This window comes from Megascapheus bottae, chromosome 21, assembly GCF_031878675.1.
Source record: "Megascapheus bottae isolate mThoBot1 chromosome 21, mThoBot2.hap1, whole genome shotgun sequence".
NCBI classification, from domain to species: Eukaryota; Metazoa; Chordata; class Mammalia; order Rodentia; family Geomyidae; genus Megascapheus; species Megascapheus bottae.
In genome coordinates, this window is record NC_143529.1 from 3486455 (window position 1) to 3510375 (window position 23921).

General features: G+C 35.3%; 1 protein-coding gene across 4 annotated transcripts in view; it reads right to left on the minus strand.

The window, feature by feature from the left end:
* The window catches only part of Stat4 (signal transducer and activator of transcription 4), a 116457-nt gene that overhangs the window by 51496 nt on the left and 41040 nt on the right, over window positions 1-23921 (minus strand). The gene's annotated exons all lie outside the window — the stretch shown is intronic.

Below are 23921 nucleotides of genomic sequence, written 5' to 3' on the forward strand. Positions count from 1 at the left end.
GGCTTTTGATGCATATATTTTATACATATTTATTTTATACTTGTCTATTAAACCACATTTGTTCCTTGCTTTGTTTAGATGTTTGTATCATTGGTTATTTTTTTTTCTGGTCAATTTTAATTAGTAGCTAAAAGAGTTGTATTGAACTACTTGATGAACATTTTTCCTTGTGCTAATCTGACGCATAGACTTTTATATATTATGAATAAAACCTTTCATTACTATGAACTAACCTTTATTTCTTGTAATGCTTTTTACTCTGAAGAAAATAATGAACTATATATGATATAAAGCTTTTTGCTGTTTATTTTTAAATTTTTATTATTTTATGTAGTTGTACAAAGGATTTGCCATCCAACACAGCAGTTTACAAACACAATGTGTCTTTAATCACTTAGAATTTTTATTTTATCTTAATAAGAATTCTTGGAATTTATCTCAACACGGATTTAGGTATTTAATTCAGTATTGTGCATATGTGAAAGGGGAAATATACATGAAAAATTGGTTGATGTATTCTTGAAAGTTTTTCATTTATTCAGAGTTAACTTTTCTGAATCACTCAAACTCAGATTCATTGCCTTTCTTATTTTTCCATATAGTTGGTGATGGATTATTTTTTAGAGTATGCATAATGCTGGAAAATTCTTCACCTAATTCTCAGCAGAAGGTTTTCCAATGATAATCAAGACTCTAGTTCCTTCTGCAAATAGTCCCATTGTTTATTGGCTGAATCACCAAAGGATTTCTTACAGTAATCTACTCACACCATCCCAATTGCAAATTCTATACATTCAAGGTAACATTATTTAACTGCTCAGATATTTTTCTATGAAGTCACTGAGAACTAGAACAGATGAGAGGTCCCCTGACATTAATTCTAATCTATTCTCAACTAGCTCAATCATCATCCATCTACTCTGATAATACTCCAGTAACACCTTTGAAAAAGTTTATTTTCAGGCATTGTTTTATAATTTAACAATGTAGTAACATCTGAAGTGATCATCATTTAGATGTAAATTCACATGCTTTGCTGTTTTGATAACCTAGATGGAAAACTTGTATCCCTTTAAACATTTCATTTCAACCCCCCAACACTACAAAAATTCTTTTGCACTGTTAATGTAGTTTTAAGTATTGCTAAGATAAGCCACTGTCTAGCATTACCTTTTATTATTATTATTGTTGGGATAATGTAGAAAGGGGTTACAGTTACATACATCAAGTAGCATTACTCCTTGCATATTGATATGCCTTCTCATGTTTTTGTCTTTGTTTTCCTCCCCCCAAGTCCCCCACAATCATCTTATTCTCCCCCACTTCCCTTCCCTACTTCAAATAAACAAATAAAGGTATATACAACATACCAGGTAACAAAGTCAAGTATGGTAAACAACATGAGATATAACATAGTACATTAAGAACAACAATCACTTAGCATTACCTTTTTAACCAAAAAGCTATTTTTATTTATTTGTAAATGGCTTCATGGTGGAAATTAAATGCATCCTGTTCAGTCAGCAGGAAGCTTCAGATAAATAGATCTTGTACATTTTAGTGATAGTGCTGTGTGTTATGCATGATCCTCTTATTCCAGAGACTCTTATTGTTATGGAGTTTTATTCATGTGTTATAAGGAACTTGGCAATTGTGTTTGCCACTCTCACATTGTATATAATAGATAATCCTTTTAATTTCCATTTCAGTAATAAAATAGAATTCAACTATATGTGTTTGTAAGCAAATTCTTTTTACACCTATAAAGTACATAATTGTTTTCTAAGAAAATAGGGAGTTTAGAACAAATTGTATCAAAAATTGTTAAATGATATTAATTTTACCTTGTTGATTTGCTCTGAACCTCTTTCTTCTGTACATAATAACTGTTTCAACTCTAAATCATACTGCTATATTTTAATGATATTTTAGACAGCAATTAAACAACACAGTATGCAAACAGAAAATATAATGCAACTGAAAGGAAGCAACTTGAGTGGTTATTACCCTATGAGCTACATGAGTAAGTTTCACCTTAGATGCAGTATCAATGAGATTTCTGATTGACTCATAGCAACAGCAAGTGAAAAGAGTTGCTGATTATGAGATGTGGCCTGATTTCAGATGTTAAAAACTTGGAAAAAGAGCCAAACACCAGTGGCTCGTGCCAGTAATCCTAGTTATACAGGAGGCAGAGATCTGATGATCACAGTATAAAGCCAGCCCAGATAGAAAAATCCATGAGATTCTGATCTCCAATAAACTACTCAGAAAAAGCCATCAGTGGTGCTGTGGCTCAAGTGGCAGAGCACTGGCCTTGAGTACAAAAAGATGCTTAGGAACAGTACCCAGGTCCTGAGTTCAAGCCCCAAGACCTACAAATTCAATGCAATACCCATCAGTATCCCAACCTCATTCATTAATGAAATAGAGGAAGCAATAAAAAAATTATATGGAACAATAAAAGACCCTGTATAGCAAAAACAATCCTTAGCACTGGAGGAATATTAATACCAAACTTCAGACACTCTTACAGCAAGAACAGGCCTGAGGAGCAATGTAATAGAACTGAAGACCCAGAAGAAATCAACCCACAGACCTATGGCCATCTAATCTTCAATAAAGGAGCCAGACAAATAGGATGGAAGAAAGACAGCCTCTTCAGCAAATGGTACTGGCAGAATTCATTAAGCACCTGTAGAAAACTAAAGTTAGATCCTTATTTGTCACCCTACACCAGAATTAATACCAAATGGATCAAAGACCTTGAGGTAAAGGCAGATACCATGAAAACTTTACAGGAAGAAATAGGAGATACACTAGGGCTCTTTGGCACCAGTTGAAACACAGATACATAAGCTCTGCATTAAGCTGCAGAGCTTCTGTGTGGCAAAAAACATAGCTAGCAAGTTAAATACAAAGCCACAGAATGAGAGAAGATCTTTACTAGCCATATAACAGACAAGGACCTCATATCTAAAATATACCTACAGCTCAAAAAAATGAACTTGTCTTATTTGAAATAGGAAAGGGAAGGGGGGAAGGAAACAAGATGATTGGGGAGGGGGGAAGGAAATGGAGACAAAAACATGAGAAGGGGTATCAATGTGTGAGAAGTAATAAAACTACTATCTGGTGAATATAACTATAACCCCTCTTTACATTACAATAAAAAAATGAACTTGTCAAAAACAACTCCTTGAAGAAACAACTATCTCATTAAAAGGTGGACCAAAGACTTAAAGACAAATTTCTCTGAAGAGGAAATAAGAATGGCCAACAGACATATGAAGAGATGCTCAACATCTCTGACCACAAAAGAAATAAAATCATGGTCTGGGAGTTTTGCCTAGTGGTTAAAGTGCTTGCCTAGCATGCACAAAGACCCAGGTTTGATTCCTTGGTACCACATACATACACACACAAAAAAGCCGGAAGTGGTGCTGATGTTCAAGTGGTAGAGCTCTAGCCTTGAGAAAGTCCAAGGACAGTGCTCAGGCCCTGAGCTTAAGCCCAGGACTGGCAAAAAAATAAAAAATAAAATCAAAACAACTCGGAGATTTCACCTCTCTGCAGGTAGAATGGCCATTATCAAGAAATCTAATAAATAACAACAGATTCTGGTGGGGATGAAGTCAGAAGGGTATGCTAACACACTGTTAGTGGAAGTGTAAACTTGTTCAACCACTCTGGAAAGCACTATGGAGGTTTCTCAAAGGGTTAAACATAGAGCTCCCTTATGACCCAGCAATCCCACTCCTGGGCATTTACCCAAATGTCCAGAAACAAGGGCATATTAAAGCTAATAGCAGCATGATTTACCATAGCTAAATACGGAACCCACCCAGATGTCTCTCAGTACATGAATGGATCAAGAACTCCAGATATACAATGTACAAAGGTAACAAAGTCAGATAGAGTAACAACATGAGATAAACCATTTGAGAAATCACTTCACACAGTAGGTTAAGAACAACAAACACAAAACTAAAACTATTGTTTCCATATCGTGGATTTCATTTTGCTTAGCCTCATCCTGTATGGCCATACTCACATAACTATTCAGCTATTGTGATCCTCTGCTAGGAGAATCATGGATGTGTACTACCTACTGCAAACCATGGAGCCTATGTTCCTTTGGGTCTGGCTTACTTCACTTAATATGATTTTGTCCAAGTCTTTCCATTTCCTTCTGGGATGATGTCATTCTTTCTGATGGCAGCATAGAATTCCATCGTGTATAAGTGCCACATCTTCTCTATCCATTCATGTACTAGGAGGCATCTGGGCGGGTTCTGTATTTAGCTATGGTAAATCATGCTGCAATGAACATCACTGTGTTCGCTTTAATTTCTTTTACCATATATATGTTTCATTGACAAGAAGGAAGTGGCGTAGGTACTCAATAGCTATACATTATTAATGCCCAGTAACTCTCTATGCTAATAACAATGTGTCTCTCTTTAGCTAAAAATTAGCTGTAGATATATATGTGTATACATGTAGATTGTTGGCTTACATTAAAAATACTTAGTATATCATCTGTAAGTTGTGAGTACATCCTCTGCATTCTGTCCTATGTTTGTGAAGACATAACCTGTCATGACAGCCACTGTCCAAAACAGCCAGAAACCCTTGGAACAAAGAGGATCTATGTAGTTGGTTAAAAGCTGTATGATCTTAGTTGAGACATTTAATAGCCTTCATTGTTTTAGGTGCGTTCCTACCCAGTTTGGATAACAATGTCATTCATCCCAGTGTCATTCCAAGGGTCATCCAAGGCCCACAACAGAGAAAGAGCTTTGTAAATTGTAAATCTCTCTAATAACCTGAGAACTTTTCTGTATTGTCTCAAGATACAGTGGAAGAGCTTAAAACTGGTAAATAATAAGTCAACAAGAGATAGGTTCACAGAAATTAGCATAACTAGGGGCCAGGAGTGTGGCCGAGTGCTTGCCTAGAAAGTACAAAGCCCTGGGTTGATTCCTTCATACCACATACACAGAAAAAGCTGGAAGTAGTGCTGTGGCCCAAGTGATAGAGTGCTAGCCTTGAGAAAGCCCAAGGACAGTGCCCAGATTCTGAGTTCAAGCCCCAGGACTGGCACAAAAGAAAGGAGAAGGAGGAGGAGAAGGGAGGAGCAGGAGGAAGAGGAGCAGGAGGAGGAGGAGGAAAAAGAAATGAAGAAATCTGATTACAAAGCCAATGGAATAAAATTGGGTTATGTTCCAGGAATGTACTTCTATACTTCTATAAACACAAAAGAAACTCTAGACGAAGGAAGGCTACAGTTGTGTATGTTTTTTTTTTTAATTAGGCAACAGGGACTTTCTTGGCATTTTGTGTGGATTAACTTGCTCAGGCACACAAATGTGCTGAAAGTTTCTCTGAATAAAAATATTAATTCACTCATGGTAGCAGTTCAGGGCCTAGAGGCAAGCCAGAGCGCCTTTTTTGTTACCAGGCTCTTTGTGCTATCAGCTTCATTTAATTTTATTTTCCTGGACACTACTATTATTTTCTATATCTATGTTTGGGGCAAGCATTATCTATGAAACATCAACATAGCCCCAATGCTAAGTTCACAAATTAACCAGTAGAAAACTATGAGTTATTTGTCTATAAAGTAACATTTTCTAATATGTCTTAGATTTCAACACCCCTGGCAATTCTAATTCTTTTTGGTAAAGGCAATCAGCCATGGTGAGTGAGTATCCTGCAGGGTGTTACAGAGTATACCAGAAAAGCAAGGCTCTAGACATTTATAACTCTGTCATACTTAGTGCAGACAATCTTGAAGGATGAGATACTGTCTTTTTAGACAGAGTGGGCTTAGCTATAAAAGCAGTAAATTCTTCAATTCCTCTCGTAATACCTCATTAAGGGTACATACGCCCTGGTAGGCCCATGCATCACCTCAGTAGAACTTAGGGCACATGGAGAACCAATGCAAATAAACATGGAGTTCTAACTATATCTTCTGCTGTAAATATATAGTCATTTGTCTCTAATCCAGAAGCCTTGTGTTTTTTTCCACTTCATTACTGAGAAACTTGTTAACTTGTAAGGAATACTATATCTACAGCCCTGCACAGTGTATAATGCCTGCTTGTATTGTAAAACAGCGTTTGCATGTTTATATATGATCTTCATCTAGATTATGGATCTTTCAAAAGAGGGCTTAGCCTTCTTCAAGACCAGTTTTGAAGTATCTGTCACTTCATATAAACCTCAGAAATGCTTACTGATAAAATGAGATGAATGCTTACAATCTTCTCCAAGATGAAAAAGAAAAAGCAATGTATTTAATCTGTGTTGATAAAAGACCTTTCTTTAAGTCCTTCTGGAGTTTTCATTTGTCCTTTCTAGCAATAAATATATGGAGCTCAAATCTTGTTGGAAGAGGTTATGTACCCCTAGAGATGGCAAGTTTGCTACTCAAAGGTCAAATGGGATCTTCTTCTAGGCTGAATAGTATCAGTGTGGTGAGACTTGCAAATTGAACTATGAGGCTTTCCATCCAATAGAGATGATATTCTAAGTCATTCTTCTGATGCATCCTTCCTTATCTTAAAGGATCCTTCAGCCACCCATTCTTCCTCACATGAGAACAATGCATATATCATTACCAATATTAGAGCATTACAAGAATGTAAAGACACAAAAGGAAATATTAAGTTAAAATATTGGTAAAGTAAATATATCTCACTGGTTAATAGTAGAATTGTCTATTTTGGGGGAGAATGAGGCTCATAAATATTATATAATGAACACACAAGATGAATGGTTTTCTCTTAACTGATAATGACTAGAGTTAAAAACAGAAAATACATTCAAAAATAGCAATAATTTTAAAAAATCAATATACCCTAAAAGATAAATGTGAGACATAGGTTTAACATGCTTTCAGCATTGGATCAGAACATGGTATGTTAATTTTTATATTGTCATTTATCCTAAAGCCAAATTTAAAGCTAAAAACAATAGTGAATCTAATATGAAAGATTCCAAATTTCATATGAGTTAAAACAGGGTCCAAATGTCAAGATTTGAGAGGGCATAAATACAATTCTAGGATGGGAGATTTAGTGTCATAAAAATATAAATTGTTTCAAAGTAAATGTATTTTTAATGGTATTAAAGTTAGACCGTCAGAATTGCTTTTGGAGGATTTGAGGTTAAAGGAATGATTCAATGACATGATCTTAAAATTTATACATGAAGCAGAAATGTTTGACAATAGCTAAGAAAATTATAAAGACTACTTAATTTCTCAGTGCTTGACATATGTCAGGGAATTTTCTTGAAAAAGGAGGATGATATCTTTGATCCATTTTGAATGGATGCTGGTGCAAGGTAATATAAGAGGAAACTACTTTCAGTTTTCTGCATATGGATATCCAGTTTTGCCAGCACCATTTTTTGAAGGGGCTATCTGTCTTCCAGCCTGTAGTTTTGGCTCTATTATTGAATACATGATGGGTATTGGTTTGTGTGTTCATTTCTGGGGCTTGTTATTCCATTGATCCTCAGGCCCATTTTTGTGTCAGTATCAAGATGTTTTCATTATTATGGCTCTGTAATAGTTTGAAGTTTGGTTTGGTATTCCTCCAATACTGTTCTACCTATTTAGGGTTGCTCTTATTGTTCAGGGTCTTTTGTTATCCCATATAAATTTTTGGATTGCTTTCTCTATCTCATTAAGGAATGTTGTTGATATTTTGACAGATATTGCATTTAATTTGTAAATTGCTTTGTGCAATATGACTATTTTCATGATATTAATTCTTCCAGTCCAGGATCATAAGAGGCTATTTTATTTCCTTAAGTATTCTTCAATTTCCTTTTGTAAGTTTTTAAAGTTTTCCCTATAAAAGTCATTCATGTTTTTGGTTAATTCCTAGGTGTTTTTTTGTTTTTTGTTTTTTCCTGAGGCAAGTGAAAAATGAGGTTGCTGGGCTGGGAGTTTGACCTAGTGGTAGAGTGCTTGACTAGCATGCACAAAGACCTGGGTTTGATTCCTCAGTACCATATATATAGAAAAAAGCTGGAAATGGTGCTGTGGCTCAAGTGGTAGACTGCTAGCCTTAAGCAAGGACAGTGCTCATGGCTTGAGTTCAAGCCTCAGGACTGGTAAAAAAAAAAAAGTGAGGTTGCTTTTCTGATTTTAGTCTCAATCTTCTCTTGGCATACAGAAAAGCTACTGATTGTTGTAAGTTGATTTTATACCTTGCTGTTCTGCCAAAGCTTTGGATCAGCTCTAGTAACTTGGGGAGGAGAATTTTTGTGGTCCTTTAAGTACAAAATTATGTCATCTGAAAAAAATGATAGTTTTATTTCTTCCTTCCATATTTAGATGTCATTTTTGTTTTCCTGTTGTCCTATTTCTCTTGCTTGAATTCCAATACTAGATTGAAAAGCAGTGGAGAGAGTGGACATCCTTGTCTCATTCCATATTTTAGAATAGCTTTAGTTTTTTCTCATTAAGTGTAATGTTGGTTATAGATTTATTGTATTCAGCCTTTATTATATTGAGAAATGCCCCACGTGTTCCTCGTTTCTCCAGAGCTTTTATTATAAAAGAGTATTGGATCTTATTAAAGCCTTTTTCTGCATCTTTTGAGATGAACATGTAGTTCTTGTCTTTGCTTCTGTTGATGTGTTGAATTATATCAATTGAATATGTATGTTAAAACAGCTTTGCATCCCTCAATAAATCCTGTTTGATCCATTAGACAAGGGCTCAAAAAATTGAACCCTCAAAAATTAAACCCTCAAAAAAATAAGCCAGTTAATAAACAAGCTAGTGACTTAAAGAGATTTCTCATTAAAAAAAGAAGTAAATATGACCCATAAATATGAAATACTCAATATTTCTGGCCATAAAAGAAATATAAATCAAAACAACACTGAAATTCCACCTCATTCCAGTTAGAGAATGTCTATTATAAACAAAAAAACTAACAATAACAAATGCTGGTGTAGATGTGGTCAAAGAAGAATTCTGTTATACTGTTGTAGGAATGTAAGCTTTCTCAACAACTCTGGGAGACTGTATGGAGGGACTACAAATGAGGTCACACTAAAACTAGAGCACAACTAAGTTCACTGCAGCACTGTATACCATAGCAAAGATATGGGATCAGCCAAGACGTCCCTCAACGGATGAATAAATCAAGAAAATGTGATGTGTGTGTGTGTGTGTGTGTGTGTGTGTGTATGTATGTACAATAGAATTCTACTCTTCCATTAGAAAGATGTTGTACCATTTGTAAGGAAATGTAAAAACTTTGAAAAAAAAATTATGTTGAGTGAAGTAAGCCAGATCCAGAGAAACAGAGGTTGAATGGTTTCCCTCATTTGTGGGAGCTAGAATATGCCTACATATTTAGAAGTAAACACACTCAGTAGTACCCAAGAAGTCATAAGTTAATTAACTGAAGTATAATAGACACTATGAAGGGTGAAAATAATATAACTCTTTAGAAAGACTAAGTCAAACCCAAGAAAAGAAATATCAAGAAATAGGTACTTGCATGAAGAGAAGTGGGGCTAAGGGAAGAGGGGTAGAAAAATGGATGCGGGAAATAAGAATTCAGGCAAAATTGCAATGTATATGTCACAAAACAAAAATAAGGGAAGGAAAAGGTAGAAGCAGGGTGAAGATGTTGCAAGGGTAACACAGATCAAGATGGATTGTATACATGAGTTGCATTCTTAAATGGCCAAAAGCCAATCTATAAACTAAAAATTAAGAAAAGTGAGAGGAAGGACAGAATGGGAGGAGTGGGTGTCAATGTTAAAAGGGTGACACTGTGTTTATAAAAATGGCTCTGTTGAATGTCAACTCTTCTGTGTACAAGAAAACAAAACTGTATATTTAAAAAATCTTAAGCCAGGCAAAGTGGCACAGGTCTATAGTCCCATATTTAGGAGGCTGAGTAGAAGAATCTTGAGTTTGAGGTCAACCTAGGCAACATAGAAAGACTGTCTCAAAACAAAACAAATCAAAAACATTTTGAGAATATACTTGTCTCTTCATTTAGAAGCAGAAGTAAAGTACCAGTAGAGAGGTTTCTATATAGATTAAACTCATTTAAAATGTTAGAATAAAATTCAGGTAACCATGTAAATAATCTAAAAGTTAGGAATCAAGCTAAGACTCTCAGAAACTTTATTAAAGATAAACTTTTTATTACAATTCAGGGATTTTTTAAAACTTACGATATGAAAAGTTATGTCATTAAGTCAAAAGACATTATAGACCAGGGAAAATATTCATAATGGGAATTATTAATATGTGAAAGTTATTTTTGAAGTAGTAACATTAATAGGATAAGGAACCCACTAAAAATGATGAGAAAGGCCAACATAACGAAATAAGTAGGAAATTTACAAACAAGCCTATCTGAATACGAGAAAGGATTCCAAGCCTCACAATTTATTCAGAGAAAGCCAAATTTAAGAAAAAAGAGAATTATTCCTTCTCCCAAATCATATTAGTAAAAATGGAAAAAGAATTATATGTATATATAAGTATATGTATATATATATATATTTAATGAAATTATAGGAAAGAGGCTCCTCAAAGATTTTGATGATAGAATGCCAATTTTACATTTTAGGAGAACAATATCAATATCTATTAAAATTTTAAATGCTATGCCTTTAATTATAAATTCATTTCCAGGACTCTTCCTATTGGAGGTTCCTTCTAATATCGCTTATGGTAGAGAAAAATTGAGGGTGAAGAGATGACATTTACATTTGACGACCACCTGGTGGTGAAGGAATTTCTGTGATATGAAATTCACAAAGTAGAATGAAAACTCTGATTTCATCTAATTTCATAGATATACACATACATATACAATAGGCATTGAATCATGCATCTTTTATTTTTTACAGAATTACAGATACAAATATGAAAAGGTAACTATCTAGTTGTTGACACTGGTGTCTCTAAGGGTAATGATGTAGGTGAAAATAAGGAAAAAAGAACTGGGGAAAAGGAGTTTGCAATTTTCAAAAAGCAGAATATGTGATACGACTCAGTTTATAGAACATATGTGAGCATTTATGAAGTAAAAAGTACAAAGAGATAGTGACCAGAAAGTTAATGATGGGTATCTATCTTATTTTGGTAGAATTTTATGGGACTTTTTTTTCTCCTTAGACTTTTTAAAAATTATCATTTAATTTTTTTACTGAAGATTTGCATTCCTGAAGCAAAGGAAAATAATTACAAAGCTATTTCACCCTAACCAAAAAATCAGTTAGCAAAAGTTTTAGAATAATTTCCATAATGTGCAAAAAACTTAGAAAATTAGAACTCCTAAAGAAAGAAGTGGAAAATTATTCCAATCAGAATAAATAAAACCATTCTCTGAAGATTGTTGACCTTTATGAAACAACCCTTAAAGTGCCTCTGTATAATTTTCCATTTAACAAAATTCTGTAATTTAATTCAGCTATGACCTAAGTATTAATACTACCCAACTCTGAGAAAAATGAAGCAGAAAAGTTGCTAATGGCTCATATATAATGGAAAGTTAGTGCTCGCATGACCTATAAATCAACCATGGATGTGAGCTCAGTACTAAACCTGGCCTGTAATGACACTTCAAAGTGGTCTTTGGGCTGTTATAGCATGCAGATCACACCAATATGCTTGTATTTCAAATGATTTTCTCACAGGGCCACTCTAGAGTTGATGCTAACTAGGTGACATTTCTTTTTTTTCAGGCAGGAGCCTTTTGGATTGGCGGTGGTATCCATGATCATTCACTCTACGTTTACCTTCTATTCAAACATATTTGTTTCATTCTCCCAGTTCCTTTCAGATACAGAGGTAATTAATCAGATGTGTTTACCGTTTCTCCTATCCTCCTGGATGAAAAAAAATCATATGAACCTGTGAACTTTCGTTAACTTATTGCTTTGGACCCAGATATCAGCAGCATTTAAACAAGATCTTTGTGGTAACAGGCTTTATTAAGAGCAACACACTAGAAAAAAAGAGATTGGAAGTGAAGAACTTTAGATCCAATCCTGACTATGACACTTAAAAGAAAATTCCCCTTAGCCTTGATTTCCTCCCCTATAAAACCTCTACCTTATCTTTCCTTCTAAGTGGTGAGAACTGAGTGGGTTGTTCATTAACTTACAGTCAATCATTAAACAAAGGTCAATTACACATATATTTTTGATTGCAGAAGTAAAAAATACCCTTTGTAGAAAAACTTTAAAGTGCAAAAACATTAAGACTTATAAAAATCCCTAAGAAAATAAAAAACACCCATAATAAAAAGTACCCTTTGTAGAAAAGCTTTAAAGTGCAAAATCACTAAGACTTATTAAAAAATCCCTAAGAAAACAAAAATCACCCTTATGTAGAAATAAATGATCTGAACATTTTGATAGAGATCATTTAAATTTTCCAAATGTGAATATACATGTATGTATTAAAAATCAGCATAGTTTAGTTAAGAGCTTACTGTATGTTTTTAACCTATCTTCATTTTTACTTGATAAATTTACATTTTCAGTAACATTTTACTAATAAATGTAATTCTTATTTTAGCCCTATTCTGATTTTTATAGTAGTTTTTCTACTGTTTGCATTTAGATTATTTCTGTAATTCTTTCACTATCAAATGCTATGATATATTAGCATTGCATTTTTCTCATTTATATTTTTGCAATTTGATATGTTAAGAGAATGAGGAAGACATGCCTCATAATCTAAAAGAATATTCCATATTTATTTTTGTATTTATAATTGTTATTTATCGATTCAATATTACTTAATCCTCTATGAATTCTATAAACTGGAACTCTAAATGTCCATTTGAAGTTGTCTTATACAATTACAGTATTTGTTCTGATTATTAATCTGGATTGCAACTTGATATTGTCTAATAACTTTATGGTTATATAATATATACATAATTTATGTAATATATTAAATAATATATTACATGCACAAATAAAATAGCCATTTTATTTGATTTGCATTTTTTACATTATTATAGCATAACATACTTTATCAGCCTGACATATCTTTGCTCAAGCTTTTATTTTGAAGTCTTTTTTTCATATATTTTTATTGTAATTAATAGAACGGTTACATTACATTCACCAGATGGACGGTGCATTACTTCACATACATTGATACCCTTTCTCATGTCTTGCTCCCCATTTCCCTCCCCCCCACCCCCACCTTCATCTTGTTTTCCCCCCTTTCCTGTCCAATTTCAAATAACCAAATACGCATATATCCAATATATCAGATAACAAAATGAAATACTGCAACAATATGAGATAACCAAGGGACAGCAAAAGAGATGAGAGATAACATAGTACATTAAGGACAACAATCACTCATTATATGGCTTTTGTTTTTATATCCTAGAGGTCCTGGGGCTTGCCAGTCCTGGGGCTTGAACTCAGGGCCTGAGCATTGTCCTTGGGTTTTCCCAAGGCTAGATAGAGCTCCACCACTTGATCCACAGCCACCACTTCTGATTTTTTCTATGTATGTGATACTGAGGTATTGAACCCGAGGTCTTCGTGCATGCTAGGCAAGCACTCTACCACTAGGCTATACTCCCAGCCTCTTTGCATTTCTTTTGCTTTCATCTTTACTATTTTGTATGGTATACACATGGTTTACCATGTTAATAGCAATCATCATTGAATTTATTGAAAGCATTTTGAATTCACTGGTTCATAACCTTGTGGATAGCTTCACATGCAGATAGAAAGTGCTTGTGTCTTATAAACAATTCCCACTATTCCCATCTCTAGGCTTGCATCCATCACAGGCTGCCATGGAGATGCAACACTGCTGTTGAAACCTGATTTTTATTGTGTGGGGGTAAAATTTAGGTTTGAAATTTCCATGTCAACATAAGAAATTTAGCATATTTTTATTAAATCACTTGAATATATATCTACACGGTTTCTAAGTCAACCAACTAAAGGTCATTTCTAGAATATATTTTCAATATATTGTCATTTCCTTTCCATTCCGTTTATTTTCCTCCCACAGATTATCTGCATGTTGGCTCTTCAGTATCTGATACCCAGAGAGTATTTTCCTTCATAATACCATACTGTGTTTTTCTGGTATGACTCCCATACCATCCATTTTCCTTAGTTATCAACTGGGTTCTATGTGGACACAGTTCTACTTCTGTTTCTGCTTCTCTTTTCTCTCCCCTATATAATTCTTTCCTAGAACAATCACCATTTTCCATATCATTCTTTCAGTGTCTTCATTTTAACCTGCTTGTTCCTTTCAGTTGCCTGCTCCTTGTGTTATGTGTATGGGAGTCTTCATATGATGGAGCAAATTATTTTCAGAAGTGTGCTGTTGCTCTAACCCATCAAGGTGTGCTTATAAGACTCTTGTTAGACATTGGACATTTGTCTTTAGGCAATGTTTTATTAGAAGAAAGCATGATTAATTTTTCCACATTTAGTTTCATTTGTCTGATACTGATACAGACCGCATTCATGTTCTGACATTAAAAAGTCCAGTTAACTTATATTTTAATGTTACATTTCATCTAAAACCTTGGAGAGATTTTAATATCATAAATTATAAAGCTCAAGTCCTTATTATCAAAGTGCTGTGTTTGAATCACAGGCATTGTGGAACATTGAAAAAGCTAATCTCTTTTCTTTTCTCAGAACCCCTAAAAACAAATTTAGGAACTTGGATGTAATTTCAAGTTGAAGCCTATTTAGATTTTAAAACTAAAATGTCATCACTATTATATTTATCATTTACTGATTTAAAATGAATTTAAAATTAATATGTGGCCAGGCACTGGTGTCTCACACCTGTAATCCCAGCTACTGAGGAAGCTGAGATCTGAATCATGGTTCTCAGCCAGCCTGGGCATGCAAGTCTGTGAGAGTCTTATCTCCAATTAACCACCAGAAAATGGGAAGTAGCACTGTGGCTCAAGAGGCAGAGCATTAGCCTTGAGCTGAAGAACTCAGGGCCAATGCCTAGTCCCAGAGTTCAAGTCCCACAACTGACCCCCCCAAAAGAAAATTAATATGTGATACCCTTTTCATTCTTATGAGAATTAAAGAAAAAAATGTATTATTTCTATGTCAAAATAATTCAACAGTTTTTCTCCTTTTCTGTATTTCCTTTTTCACTTAACTGTTTGAGAAAAGCCAATATACAATTATGTCCTTAATATCAATTATTTTATTAACTTCAATAAAATTATCTGACTCCCTCTTGGCTCCCTCTTTATAATGCATACAGCTTCATTTGTTTATCTCCAATGGGAAACTGTTATTTGAGAGTATAGATAATTAGTAGCTTAATTTTCCAGGTATCAGAGCCTTTCTGATACCTGGAAAAAACTAAACGAATAACCATGATATGCATTTACTCATTTAAAAAAACAGATGAAACTGTTAATAGTGACTACATATCTGACTGGTAGAATTATGGATGGTTATTATTTCTTCTTTTGTTTTTATTCACTTTCCAAATTTCTTGGAACTACTATGGGTCATTTATGCAATCAAAGAAAAAAATCTTTTCTTATCAGACAATATAAATATCCAACCATATCAATCAATAAATCATGTTTTCCTAATGTTCAGCTCTAGCTATACACTTTTTGGAAGAAGATTAAAAGGTATTTGCAACCATAAAGTCTTAGAATTACTGGTTTTTTTCAATGACCAAAAAAAGAAAAGAAAATGTGTAATGTATACATATGAAGATTAATAGATCAATGCTATGTTTTTTTCAGACTGGGGAATTTAGTGGGCCAGAAAACTGCATAAAAGTTTTGGTAACTAGAGCATGGTGGCTCACACCTGTAATCCTGGCTACTCAGGAGGCTGAGATCTGAGGATCAAGATTCAAAGCCAGCCTGGGCACAAAAGGATGTGAGACTCTTATCTCCAACTAACCTCTCGAAAATGGAAAATGGGGTTTGGCTCAAGGGTAGAGAGGTTACCTTGAGCTGGAAGAGCTCAGGGACAGCGCCCAGGCTGAGTTCATGCCCCAGGGCCCACCCCAAAAAAGTTTTGGTAACTAATATGACCAAAATGATACATACTGTTATAGTATTATCCTTTCAAACAATCATTTTGACTTTGTAAAAATTCTACTGTTCCTGTGTTTTACTGATAGCTGATGAAAATTATTAAAGATAGACCTCACTGGTATTTGAGAATCTCCTTGACTCAGAATGGGTCCCTTGTACCACAGGTTGTATTATTAAAAATATAATAAAAGGGCTGAGAGTTTGGCCAGTGGTAGAGTGCTTGCCTAGCATACCCAAAGACTCGGGTTCAATTCCTCAGTACCACATACATAGAAAAAAGGCACAAATGGTGCTGTGGGTCAAGTGGTAAGAGGTAGAGCTCTAGCCTTGAGAAAGCCCAAGGACAGTACTCAGGATATATAAAACAAAAGATGGTCAATTTTGTACATATGGATTACAGATTGTAGGAAAGTGGGTCTCAAAATCTAACACTACAATGTATAATTACCCTGAATACTTCCCTCCTCTATAATTGCCATAGTATTTAGCCTGATTTCCTCCTATCTACTTCAAACTCAGTTTCTGCCTTTGCCCTTGGCTCACTGATTTTCACTGAACAAGGCATCGGAGTGACCCCGTTAATATGTACATTGGTCATGCCATTTCTCTATCCAAAATTCTCCATCACTTTTTGGTTCAGAATAAAAGCCAAACTGTATTCTACACAGAACGAAGCCATGTGTGGATGACATATATAATATGTAGTAAGTTCATGCTCCTTTTTAAAATGGGAATAATAGACAATTACAGAAAGCTCTCTGTATTGATTCTGAGAACATTAGATTGTTGTAAACATCTTTTAGATTAGGAATAAGTTCCATACTTATTCTAGAAAATAAGGAACACAAAAAGAGTACAGATAAATAAACTCTAAATTTTAAAAAAATTCATTCACTAAAAATAAATACTGGTTAGCTAGGTGCAATAGCTCATGCCTGTAATCCTAGCTACTCAGGAGGCTGACATCTGAGGATCATGGTTCAAAGTCAGCCAGACAGTAAAGTCTGTGAGACTCATCTCCAATTAACCACTAGAAAACTTGAAGTGGCACTGTGGCTCAAGGAGTAGGGTGATAACCTTGAGCTGAAAAGCTCAGGAACAGTGCCCAGGCCCAGGGTTCAAGGCTCACAAATGGCAAATAATTATTATTAGTAGTAGTAGTAGCAATAATAATAATAATAAACACTGGTAACATTTGAATGTATTTCCTTTTAGTTTAATTTTTTCCTGGTATAAATAGATACCATATGAATTCTGGATGCAGGTTAATATTGCATAGTTTGCGTTTAATATTTCTTTATCCTTCATTTTTTTAAAGCATGATGGATAGATAGATAGACAGACATGTACAGGCTATTAAATGATCAGGTTAAGTCAAATTTTATGGAGGCATTTCCTTGTAGATATGATGTTGTTCCTCACTTATAAGTCTAGTATTTAATTGTCTTTGCTAATAGACATGAACAGAAACTAAATAATCTCAAGCCTCTCCAGTGGGCCAGTGTTGACATCAGCATACAGGCCTGAGGGTGGTGGCCTGAGACTCCAGCTGTATCACTGGGGTTTCTGCGGAGACTACAGGGCAAAGAGCATGATCAGAGAGAAATTGTGCAGCTTTTTGCTACTGAAGAATTCTGGTCAGTCCATCATGGCCTAGAGTGAATTGTCAGTAACATGAAAAGTTTTATGTTAAATGGCACTCTAATTCCAATGCTTAATTTTTCTGTTTTGATGTCTGCTGTCCCAAGCCAGAAGTAATTCCATGTCCATTGGCACACAGATACTCCTGAAGAACTTGTAACACTTTGAGTTTCTCATTTGTGCTTTTGTGGGGTTTTTTGGCAAATTACTTGGCCTGGGAACATTTCCAACTTGGCAGAGCAGAAGAAAATCAAAACACATGTCAAGTTACTTTAAGTTTCATGGTGTAGTAGGTGCCATCGGTCCAGAAACAAGGACACACTAAATCCACTAGCACAACAATGTTCATTGCAGCACTATTTACCATAGCAAAGATATGAAACCAACTCAGATGGCCCTCAGTAGATGATTGGATCAACAAGATGTGGTATTTATACACAATGGAATTGTATGCCGCCATCAGAAAGAACGACATTGCGTCATTTGTGAGAAAATGGAAAGACTTGGAAAAAATCATATTAAGTGAAGTAAACCAGACCCAAAGGAACACAGGCTTAATGGTTTCCCTCAGATGTAATAATTAGTACACATCCAAAACTCTCCTAGCAGAGGATTATATAGTAGCTCACACCATAGATACATAAGGCCATATAGGATGAGGCCAAATTAATGGACCTCCAGGACATGGAAACAAGAGCTTAATTATAAGAGACTCTTATTCTTAATGTATTATGTTTTTCTCCCTTCTCTTGTGTTACCCTTTGGTTAATCTCATATTGTTACTGTATCTCACTTTGTTACCTGGCATATCAGATAGATGTTTACCTGTTCATTTGAAATAGGAGGGGGAAAATGAGTGGGGAGGGAAATGGGGACAAAAACATAAGGGATATCAATGTGTGAGAAAGGTAATGCACCCTCTATCTGGCGAATATAAATGTAACCTCTCTGTACATTGAAATAAAAAAAGAAAAAAAGAATATGTCCAATTTGAGTAGATTTTGGGAGAAAAATATTATGAGCCAACGAATTGTTTTAGGAAAAGCAAATACACCTACCTGAGCAGAGAAAGACTCCATTGTTAGAACAGAGTGCCAGCTCAGGGACAATGCTCAGGCCTGAATTCAAGCCCTTGGACTGATAACACACTTGTGTGCACATGAGTGTATGCTCGTGCGCGCGCGCACACACACACACACACACACAGTGTCCAAGTGACATTAGTAAAATGAAAAATGGTTAAAAGTTTCAGAGGTTAGAACTTTTGTTTGGTGTGATATTCCTCATTTTAACACCAGGATCAAATTCCAATACTGACCTCAATATGGAAGTTTAGCGATCAAAAACTACCACCTGACCTCCAGGATAAGAAACAAGAGCCATATAATGTGTGATTGTTGTTCTTAATGTACTATGTTATTTTTCATCTTTTTTGCTGTCCCTTGGTTATCTCATATTGTTACAGTATCTTACCTTGTTATCTGGTATGTTGTATATATGATTATTTGTTTATTTGTAATAGAAAAGGGAAGGGGGAAACCAAGATGATGGGAGGGGGTTGGGGGAGGGAAATGGGGCCAAAAACATGAGAAAAGGTATCAATGTGTGTGGAGTAATGCACCTTCTATCTGGAGAATATAACTGTAACCCTTCTATTAATTACAATTTAAAAAAAAAATGCCGGCCTGTCTTTTCTTCTATTTTTTAGAGATACATGCCATTCTACATTCAATTCCAAATGGTAATACTAGAAATTCCCATGATTTTATGCCCTATGGACCTCATCATCACCCTATGGTAACAGGCAGAATACTATCCCTGTCTTAGGAAAGTGATAGAAGGGCAGGTGAGTTACAGAACTTCCCAAAAGTTACATAGCTAATAGATCAGAGCCAGGAATCAAACCTTGGTAGTCTGATTTGTGAATGCATGCATACTTAAACATTATACTATTCCTTTTACATTCTATTTCTGTATTTGCTGAACTGTGCTTTCAGTTTTCCCAGGTTATAATTTTATTCAGTATATTGTTTAGAATTAGGTTCCGGTTATAATGTCTTCATTTTTCAACCTAAATTTTTTCATCCCTTCCTGCTGTTCTGATGGAGAGATCTCGATGACAGCTCTCATTTATTCAGCAAGTATTTATTTTGTTTCTACAAAAATTCTGCAGGATGAACATCCCAAAGTATCTAATAACTTTTTTTATTAAACCACATTTTATTTTTTAAGTCATTGAATGATCATTAAAGACTATTCTTCTTGGTGCTGGAAGGATGGCCATTGGTAAAGTGTTTGCCTTGCATGCATGAAGCTCTGGGTTTAATTCCTCAATACCACTACATGAAAAAGCTGGAAGTGGTGCTGTGGCTCAAGTGGTAGAGAGTGAGAAAGCTCAAGGACGGTGCCCAGGCCCTGAGTTCAAACACCAGGACTGGCTACAACAACAACAACAAAACCCAAACTATTCTTGTCCTCCGTGAGGCACATCGAGATTGAAGACATTATCCATTATTTTAACTTACAAAAGAAAAGCCACAGAAACTGTTTAGTAAAATAAAGAAAAGCATAAATGCAGGTTTAATGAAAATGACAGTATTGTTCTATCTGTTTGAAAACAGTTGCCCTCTGACACACAAGTCAGATGCCCTCTGACAAAAAGTCAGAAAATGACTATTAAGTGTTCAAGATAAAGGAGTCAAATTTCAAAGGAAGAAGATTCAGCACTCGAAGAAGAAAGACATGTGAAGTATTGCTGATTTCACTTCAGCAGTACATGGATGCAAGTTACACATTTAAAGCAGATGACTTTTCTCCTTAGAAAAGAAAATCTCTGGGTCAGCATCTGCAAAATGGGTGATGAATAGATTTAAAAGAGAAAACAAGTTGCCCTGTGACCATGTTTCTGTGGTCAGGCCTCACAGATTCAACCCAGCCAAAAGGTCATGGCTAAAACAGGCCCAATTCACTAATGGAAAGCCCCCAAATTTCTAAAACACTGGGTACATGCTGCTTAACATTTGAGAAAGACATTTCCTAACAAAGTAATTTTTCTTAACTAAATTTTCCATGCTTACTACAAGATCTAAAAAATAAATAAAGCTGTTTGCATGACAACCCTTTTTCTATTTGGCAAAAACAGAAACCTCTTGGTTTCTACTAGAAAATCATCAGCTATTTTCTTTACTTTCCTATTTATCCAAAGCACTTGCCAACTATCTAAGTAGTTCATACAGTAATAAGGTGTCAGTGATACACTACAAAAGGTGTTTCTGCTACCGAGAAAAGAAGCATTTCTGATGTTTATTGAACACTTGCTGATACGTGGTTATCAAAGCATCTCTGGGAGAAATTATCCCCAGTTTTCTAGATGTGACACAGAGACTAAACGGAAATTATATTCATTTTGGTAAAAATTCTTTCGGCTTTTCACTGTCATCTTATAAAATATGATTAAATACTAAATCCACCAGCACAACAATGTTCATTGCAGTACTATTTACCATAGCAAAGATATGGAACCAACCCAGTGCCCCTCAGTTGATGAGTGGATCTACAAGATGTGGTATTTGTACACAATGGAATTCCATGCTGCTGTCAGAAAGAATGACATCGCCCCATTTGTTAGGAAACGGAAAGGCTTAGAAAAAATCATATTAAGTGAAGTAAGCCAGACTATATGGCCTTATGTATGGCGCTAAATGAAAGGACCTCGAGGATATAGAAACAAAAGCCATAAAGTGAGTGATTGTTATTCTTAATGTACTATATTATCTCTCATCTCTTTTGCTGTCCCTTGGTTATTTCATCTGCTTACAGTATTTCACCTTGTTATCTGATATATTGTATATATGCTTGATGGGTTACTTGAAATCGGACAGGGAAGGGGGGAAAACGATGAGGGGCGGGAGTGGGGGGAGGGAAATGGAGACCAAGACATGTGAAAGGGTATCAATGTATGTGAATTAATGCACCTTCTATCTGGCAAATATCATGTAACCCTTCTATTAATTACAATAAAAAATATATGAAAAAAATAAAATATGATTAAAATGTTTTAAACTGAAGAAGGAACATGAGAAGGGGTATCAATGTGTAAGAAGTAATGCATCTACTATCTGGCAAATATAACTATAATCCCTCTATACATTACAATTTAAAAAACAAGAGAAGAAGGAACAGAAGTGATGATTTCTAGCTAAGAGGAGGAGATCCCCTTCAGGCATTCACTCAACAAACATTTATTGAACACCTACTATGTGCACATGCCCATGTTTAGTTTGTTTAGGCCTATTCTTATTCCAGTGGCACCTAAGTTTAAATGCAATTACTCCCCCCCCCAATAAAATGGAGACCATCCATCTGGGAATTAATAATCAGGCAAAGGGAAGTGGGAAAGAGTATGAAGACAAGAGGAAAACTGTGATTGTGGTGATGGTCTTGTGGGTTTAGGCTCAGTAAGTGCATATACACTGTATGTCTTTCTGCCTCAATATAGCACTAATTCCTTTTTAGGAAGAAATACAAAGACACCTTTGGGGAAATCATCTACAAATGTAACATTCTAGGCATAATCTACCTATTCAGAAAAGCAGATTCTATCTAGTATTTTCACCTCTATTTATGTGACTTTGGGGAGTTGTGTGACCTTTCTAAGCCTAAATCTCTTTCCTTGTAAAATGAGGAAATAACAGTCAAAATCTGCCAGGTTTCAGGGTTGTCTATTTATTTGCTTTATAGACAGGGTCTCATTATATACCCTAAACAGGCCTTATACTCTTGCTCTTCTGCCTTAGCTTCTTGGCCAGGTTTTGGAATTATAAGCAGGTGCCACAATGTCTGGCTTTATCTGCCAGGGTTTTTGCAAGTATTGTGTGAGGTAATAAAAGTATTTACCACCCAGGATTGTTGCATAAACTACTTCCTGGTAAGCATTCAGCTTTATTCTAAGATGTATGGATTGATATGGACATGTGATTCCATTTTTTCTGCTAAGACAGATATTGTGGCACAATCTATATGTACTACAAGATTATGGTAAAATTAGAAGAAACAATGAACTGATCCATAGAAATGAAAGCTAGCCACTGTTAGTTTTCCAATCATCATCTTAAATTTGACAACTGTGTGTGACATTCCCCCCCCCCATAGTGCATCTAAGAACATGGAAGAAAGAAAAGGTGGGGGATGGGGACGTCACTTGTTTACCCATGGTAGATCGGAAGTAGAGCTTAGGCATTATCTTCAAATCTAAGGAGTTTTGAACAAACTCCTTAGAGGACATTTCTCAAAAATAGTCATTATTCTATGCCTCAAAATTAAACACACGATTTCTAGTTGCATAGTTTAATGAATATTAACAAGTATTAGCTAAGTGACTCATACCCGAAATCCTAGCTACATAGGAGGCTGAGATCTGAGGATTCTGGTTCCATTTCAGGTCAGGGAAGAGGAGTCTCATCTCCAATTAACTAAAAAGCTGTAACTAGAGCTGTTGCTCAAGAGCCAGCCTTGAGGAAAAACACTAACGGACAGCATGTAGTCCCTGAGTTCAAGCCCCAGTAGTGGCAAAAAACCACAATAACAACAACAAATATTAAAAAGAATTGCTCGGCTTTGTATGCCTTCTGCACTCTCTTGTGAAAAGAGCAATCTTAGCTCTCCCTTGCTCTTGCTTGTCTTCAACTCAAGTGGAGGTCAAATGTACCCACTGATAATCCTAGTTCAAGCTCATCCAAGTCTTCCACTGCTTTTCTACTGTTATGTCATCTCATAAATGGTATATTTCACCTTAGGACCTGCTCACATCTTTCTTTATGACTACATTTCCCATAAACTTAAAGCTAGTGCTTGCAGAAATTACTGATGCATTCATTCAGTTTTTCATTATTTGTTTACTTTTTTCCACAAATTTGTACTGAGCGACCATTTTTGTCACACCCTGAGCTGGGTATTTGGAAAACTCAATCCAAATACCAACCAAGCATTACTTCCTCTGTCTTGACTTGAACTTCCTTTCATTGATTCTGACCTTCTTGTTTAGCAACCATGTTCTGGTTACTTCTTTACTTCTGAGATCTGTAACAGGGTCATAGTTCAGGGCTTCCGTCCTAGGAGATCAGTATTTACTCAAAACTCATTGAATTAAACATAAAGGAAGTTCTGCACTTGGCAGAAAAAATATTTAGTACT